This window comes from Salvelinus namaycush, unplaced genomic scaffold (genome assembly GCF_016432855.1).
Source record: "Salvelinus namaycush isolate Seneca unplaced genomic scaffold, SaNama_1.0 Scaffold1325, whole genome shotgun sequence".
Lineage (NCBI taxonomy): Eukaryota > Metazoa > Chordata > Actinopteri > Salmoniformes > Salmonidae > Salvelinus > Salvelinus namaycush.
This window is the reverse complement of record NW_024058037.1, coordinates 62,820-70,069: the sequence shown is the minus strand read 5'-3', so window position 1 is coordinate 70,069 and position 7,250 is coordinate 62,820.

Below are 7,250 nucleotides of genomic sequence, written 5' to 3'. Positions count from 1 at the left end.
GAACAGGTCAACCCCTAACCACCATGTCCACCTAAACTACATGCAGGTCAACCCCTAACCACCACGTCCACCTAAACTGCATGAACAGGTCAACCCCTAACCACCATGTCCACCTAAACTACATGAACAGGTCAACCCCTAACCACCATGTCCACCTAAACTACATGAACAGGTCAACCCCTAACCACCATGTCCACCTAAACTGCATGAACAGGTCAACCCCTAACCACCATGTCCACCTAAACTACATGCACAGGTCAACCCCTAACCACCATGTCCACCTAAACTGCATGAACAGGTCAACCCCTAACCACCATGTCCACCTAAACTACATGAACAGGTCAACCCCTAACCACCATGTCCACCTAAACTGCATGCAGGTCAACCCCTAACCACCATGTCCACCTAAACTGAATGAACAGGTCAACCCCTAACCACCATGTCCACCTAAACTACATGAACAGGTCAACCCCTAACCATCATGTCCACCAAAACTACATGAACAGGTCAACCCCTAACCACCATGTCCACCAAAACTGCATGAACAGGTCAACCCCTAACCACCATGTCCACCTAAACTGCATGAACAGGTCAACCCCTAACCACCATGTCCACCTAAACTGCATGAACAGGTCAACCCCTAACCACCATGTCCACCTAAACTACATGCAGGTCAACCCCTAACCACCACGTCCACCTAAACTGCATGAACAGGTCAACCCCTAACCACCATGTCCACCTAAACTACATGAACAGGTCAACCCCTAACCACCATGTCCACCTAAACTACATGAACAGGTCAACCCCTAACCACCATGTCCACCTAAACTGCATGAACAGGTCAACCCCTAACCACCATGTCCACCTAAACTACATGCACAGGTCAACCCCTAACCACCATGTCCACCTAAACTGCATGAACAGGTCAACCCCTAACCACCATGTCCACCTAAACTACATGAACAGGTCAACCCCTAACCACCATGTCCACCTAAACTGCATGCAGGTCAACCCCTAACCACCATGTCCACCTAAACTGAATGAACAGGTCAACCCCTAACCACCATGTCCACCTAAACTACATGAACAGGTCAACCCCTAACCACCATGTCCACCAAAACTACATGAACAGGTCAACCCCTAACCACCATGTCCACCAAAACTGCATGAACAGGTCAACCCCTAACCACCATGTCCACCTAAACTGCATGAACAGGTCAACCCCTAACCACCATGTCCACCTAAACTACATGAACAGGTCAACCCCTAACCACCATGTCCACCTAAACTACATGAACAGGTCAACCCCTAACCACCATGTCCACCTAAACTACATGAACAGGTCAACCCCTAACCACCATGTTCACCTAAACTACATGAACAGGTCAACCACTAACCACCATGTCCACCTAAACTGCATGAACAGGTCAACCCCTAACCACCATGTCCACCTAAACTACATGAACAGGTCAACCCCTAACCACCATGTCCACCTAAACTGCATGAACAGGTCAACCCCTAACCACCATGTCCACCTAAACTACATGAACAGGTCAACCCCTAACCACCATGTCCACCTAAACTACATGAACAGGTCAACCCCGAACCACCATGTCCACCTAAACTACATGAACAGGTCAACCCCTAACCACCATGTCCACCTAAACTACATGAACAGGTCAACCCCTAACCACCATGTCCACCTAAACTACATGAACAGGTCAACCCCTAACCACCATGTCCACCAAAACTACATGAACAGGTCAACCCCTAACCACCATGTCCACCTAAACTACATGAACAGGTCAACCCCTAACCACCATGTCCACCAAAACTACATGAACAGGTCAACCCCTAACCACCATGTCCACCTAAACTACATGAACAGGTCAACCCCTAACCACCATGTCCACCTAAACTGCATGAACAGGTCAACCCCTAACCACCATGTCCACCTAAACTACATGAACAGGTCAACCCCTAACCACCATGTCCACCTAAACTGCATGCAGGTCAACCCCTAACCACCATGTCCACCTAAACTACATGAACAGGTCAACCCCTAACCACCATGTCCACCTAAACTGCATGCAGGTCAACCCCTAACCACCATGTCCACCTAAACTGAATGAACAGGTCAACCCCTAACCACCATGTCCACCTAAACTACATGAACAGGTCAACCCCTAACCATCATGTCCACCAAAACTACATGAACAGGTCAACCCCTAACCACCATGTCCACCAAAACTGCATGAACAGGTCAACCCCTAACCACCATGTCCACCTAAACTGCATGAACAGGTCAACCCCTAACCACCATGTCCACCTAAACTGCATGAACAGGTCAACCCCTAACCACCATGTCCACCTAAACTACATGCAGGTCAACCCCTAACCACCACGTCCACCTAAACTGCATGAACAGGTCAACCCCTAACCACCATGTCCACCTAAACTACATGAACAGGTCAACCCCTAACCACCATGTCCACCTAAACTACATGAACAGGTCAACCCCTAACCACCATGTCCACCTAAACTGCATGAACAGGTCAACCCCTAACCACCATGTCCACCTAAACTACATGCACAGGTCAACCCCTAACCACCATGTCCACCTAAACTGCATGAACAGGTCAACCCCTAACCACCATGTCCACCTAAACTACATGAACAGGTCAACCCCTAACCACCATGTCCACCTAAACTGCATGCAGGTCAACCCCTAACCACCATGTCCACCTAAACTGAATGAACAGGTCAACCCCTAACCACCATGTCCACCTAAACTACATGAACAGGTCAACCCCTAACCACCATGTCCACCAAAACTACATGAACAGGTCAACCCCTAACCACCATGTCCACCAAAACTGCATGAACAGGTCAACCCCTAACCACCATGTCCACCTAAACTGCATGAACAGGTCAACCCCTAACCACCATGTCCACCTAAACTACATGAACAGGTCAACCCCTAACCACCATGTCCACCTAAACTACATGAACAGGTCAACCCCTAACCACCATGTCCACCTAAACTACATGAACAGGTCAACCCCTAACCACCATGTTCACCTAAACTACATGAACAGGTCAACCACTAACCACCATGTCCACCTAAACTGCATGAACAGGTCAACCCCTAACCACCATGTCCACCTAAACTACATGAACAGGTCAACCCCTAACCACCATGTCCACCTAAACTGCATGAACAGGTCAACCCCTAACCACCATGTCCACCTAAACTACATGAACAGGTCAACCCCTAACCACCATGTCCACCTAAACTACATGAACAGGTCAACCCCGAACCACCATGTCCACCTAAACTACATGAACAGGTCAACCCCTAACCACCATGTCCACCTAAACTACATGAACAGGTCAACCCCTAACCACCATGTCCACCTAAACTACATGAACAGGTCAACCCCTAACCACCATGTCCACCAAAACTACATGAACAGGTCAACCCCTAACCACCATGTCCACCTAAACTACATGAACAGGTCAACCCCTAACCACCATGTCCACCAAAACTACATGAACAGGTCAACCCCTAACCACCATGTCCACCTAAACTACATGAACAGGTCAACCCCTAACCACCATGTCCACCTAAACTGCATGAACAGGTCAACCCCTAACCACCATGTCCACCTAAACTACATGAACAGGTCAACCCCTAACCACCATGTCCACCTAAACTGCATGCAGGTCAACCCCTAACCACCATGTCCACCTAAACTACATGAACAGGTCAACCCCTAACCACCATGTCCACCTAAACTACATGAACAGGTCAACCCCTAACCACCATGTCCACCTAAACTACATGAACAGGTCAACCCCTAACCACCATGTCCACCTAAACTACATGAACAGGTCAACCCCTAACCACCATGTCCACCTAAACTACATGAACAGGTCAACCCCTAACCACCATGTCCACCTAAACTGCATGAACAGGTCAACCCCTAACCACAATGTCCACCTAAACTGCATGAACAGGTCAACCCCTAACCACAATGTCCACCTAAACTGCATGAACAGGTCAACCCCTAACCACCATGTCCACCTAAACTGCATGAACAGGTCAACCCCTAACCACCATGTCCACCTAAACTGCATGAACAGGTCAACCCCTAACCACCATGTCCACCTAAACTACATGAACAGGTCAACCCCTGACCACCATGTCCACCTAAACTGCATGAACAGGTCAACCCCTAACCACCATGTCCACCTAAACTACATGAACAGGTCAACCCCTAACCACCATGTCCACCTAAACTGCATGAACAGGTCAACCCCTAACCACCATGTCCACCAAAACTGCATGAACAGGTCAACCCCTAACCACCATGTCCACCTAAACTGCATGCAGGTCAACCCCTAACCACCATGTCCACCTAAACTGAATGAACAGGTCAACCCCTAACCACCATGTCCAGCTAAACTACATGAACAGGTCAACCCCTAACCACCATGTCCACCAAAACTACATGAACAGGTCAACCCCTAACCACCATGTCCACCTAAACTGCATGAACAGGTCAACCCCTAACCACCATGTCCACCTAAACTGCATGAACAGGTCAACCCCTAACCACCATGTCCACCTAAACTACATGAACAGGTCAACCCCTAACCACCATGTCCACCTAAACTACATGAACAGGTCAACCCCTAACCACCATGTCCACCTAAACTACATGAACAGGTCAACCCCTAACCACCATGTCCACCTAAACTACATGAACAGGTCAACCCCTAACCACCATGTCCACCTAAACTACATGAACAGGTCAACCCCTAACCACCATGTTCACCTAAACTACATGAACAGGTCAACCACTAACCACCATGTCCACCTAAACTGCATGAACAGGTCAACCCCTAACCACCATGTCCACCTAAACTACATGAACAGGTCAACCCCTAACCACCATGTCCACCTAAACTGCATGAACAGGTCAACCCCTAACCACCATGTCCACCTAAACTACATGAACAGGTCAACCCCTAACCACCATGTCCACCTAAACTACATGAACAGGTCAACCCCGAACCACCATGTCCACCTAAACTACATGAACAGGTCAACCCCTAACCACCATGTCCACCTAAACTGCATGCAGGTCAACCCCTAACCACCATGTCCACCTAAACTGCATGCAGGTCAACCCCTAACCACCATGTCCACCTAAACTGCATGAACAGGTCAACCCCTAACCACCATGTCCACCAAAACTACATGAACAGGTCAACCCCTAACCACCATGTCCACCTAAACTGCATGAACAGGTCAACCCCTAACCACCATGTCCACCTAAACTGCATGAACAGGTCAACCCCTAACCACCATGTCCACCTAAACTACATGAACAGGTCAACCCCTAACCACCATGTCCACCTAAACTACATGAACAGGTCAACCCCTAACCACCATGTCCACCTAAACTGCATGAACAGGTCAACCCCTAACCACCATGTCCACCTAAACTACATGAACAGGTCAACCCCTAACCACCATGTCCACCTAAACTGCATGAACAGGTCAACCCCTAACCACCATGTCCACCTAAACTGCATGCAGGTCAACCCCTAACCACCATGTCCACCTAAACTGCATGAACAGGTCAACCCCTAACCACCATGTCCACCTAAACTACATGAACAGGTCAACCCCTAACCACCATGTCCACCTAAACTACATGAACAGGTCAACCCCTAACCACCATGTCCACCTAAACTACATGAACAGGTCAACCCCTAACCACCATGTCCACCTAAACTACATGAACAGGTCAACCCCTAACCACCATGTCCACCTAAACTGCATGAACAGGTCAACCCCTAACCACCATGTCCACCTAAACTGCATGAACAGGTCAACCCCTAACCACCATGTCCACCTAAACTGCATGAACAGGTCAACCCCTAACCACCATGTCCACCTAAACTGCATGAACAGGTCAACCCCTAACCACCATGTCCACCTAAACTACATGAACAGGTCAACCCCTAACCACCATGTCCACCTAAACTGCATGAACAGGTCAACCCCTAACCACCATGTCCACCTAAACTGCATGAACAGGTCAACCCCTAACCACCATGTCCACCTAAACTGCATGAACAGGTCAACCCCTAACCACCATGTCCACCTAAACTACATGAACAGGTCAACCCCTAACCACCATGTCCACCTAAACTGCATGAACAGGTCAACCCCTAACCACCATGTCCACCTAAACTACATGAACAGGTCAACCCCTAACCACCATGTCCACCTAAACTGCATGAACAGGTCAACCCCTAACCACCATGTCCACCTAAACTGCATGCAGGTCAACCCCTAACCACCATGTCCACCTAAACTGCATGAACAGGTCAACCCCTAACCACCACGTCCACCTAAACTGCATGAACAGGTCAACCCCTAACCACCATGTCCACCTAAACTACATGCAGGTCAACCCCTAACCACCATGTCCACCTAAACTACATGAACAGGTCAACCCCTAACCACCATGTCCACCTAAACTGCATGAACAGGTCAACCCCTAACCACCATGTCCACCTAAACTACATGCAGGTCAACCCCTAACCACCACGTCCACCTAAACTGCATGAACAGGTCAACCCCTAACCACCATGTCCACCTAAACTACATGCAGGTCAACCCCTAACCACCACGTCCACCTAAACTGCATGAACAGGTCAACCCCTAACCACCATGTCCACCTAAACTGCATGAACAGGTCAACCCCTAACCACCATGTCCACCAAAACTACATGAACAGGTCAACCCCTAACCACCATGTCCACCTAAACTACATGAACAGGTCAACCCCTAACCACCATGTCCACCTAAACTGCATGAACAGGTCAACCCCTAACCACCATGTCCACCTAAACTACATGAACAGGTCAACCCCTAACCACCATGTCCACCTAAACTGCATGAACAGGTCAACCCCTAACCACCATGTCCACCTAAACTGCATGCAGGTCAACCCCTAACCACCATGTCCACCTAAACTGCATGAACAGGTCAACCCCTAACCACCACGTCCACCTAAACTGCATGAACAGGTCAACCCCTAACCACCATGTCCACCTAAACTACATGCAGGTCAACCCCTAACCACCATGTCCACCTAAACTACATGAACAGGTCAACCCCTAACCACCATGTCCACCTAAACTGCATGAACAGGTCAACCCCTAACCAC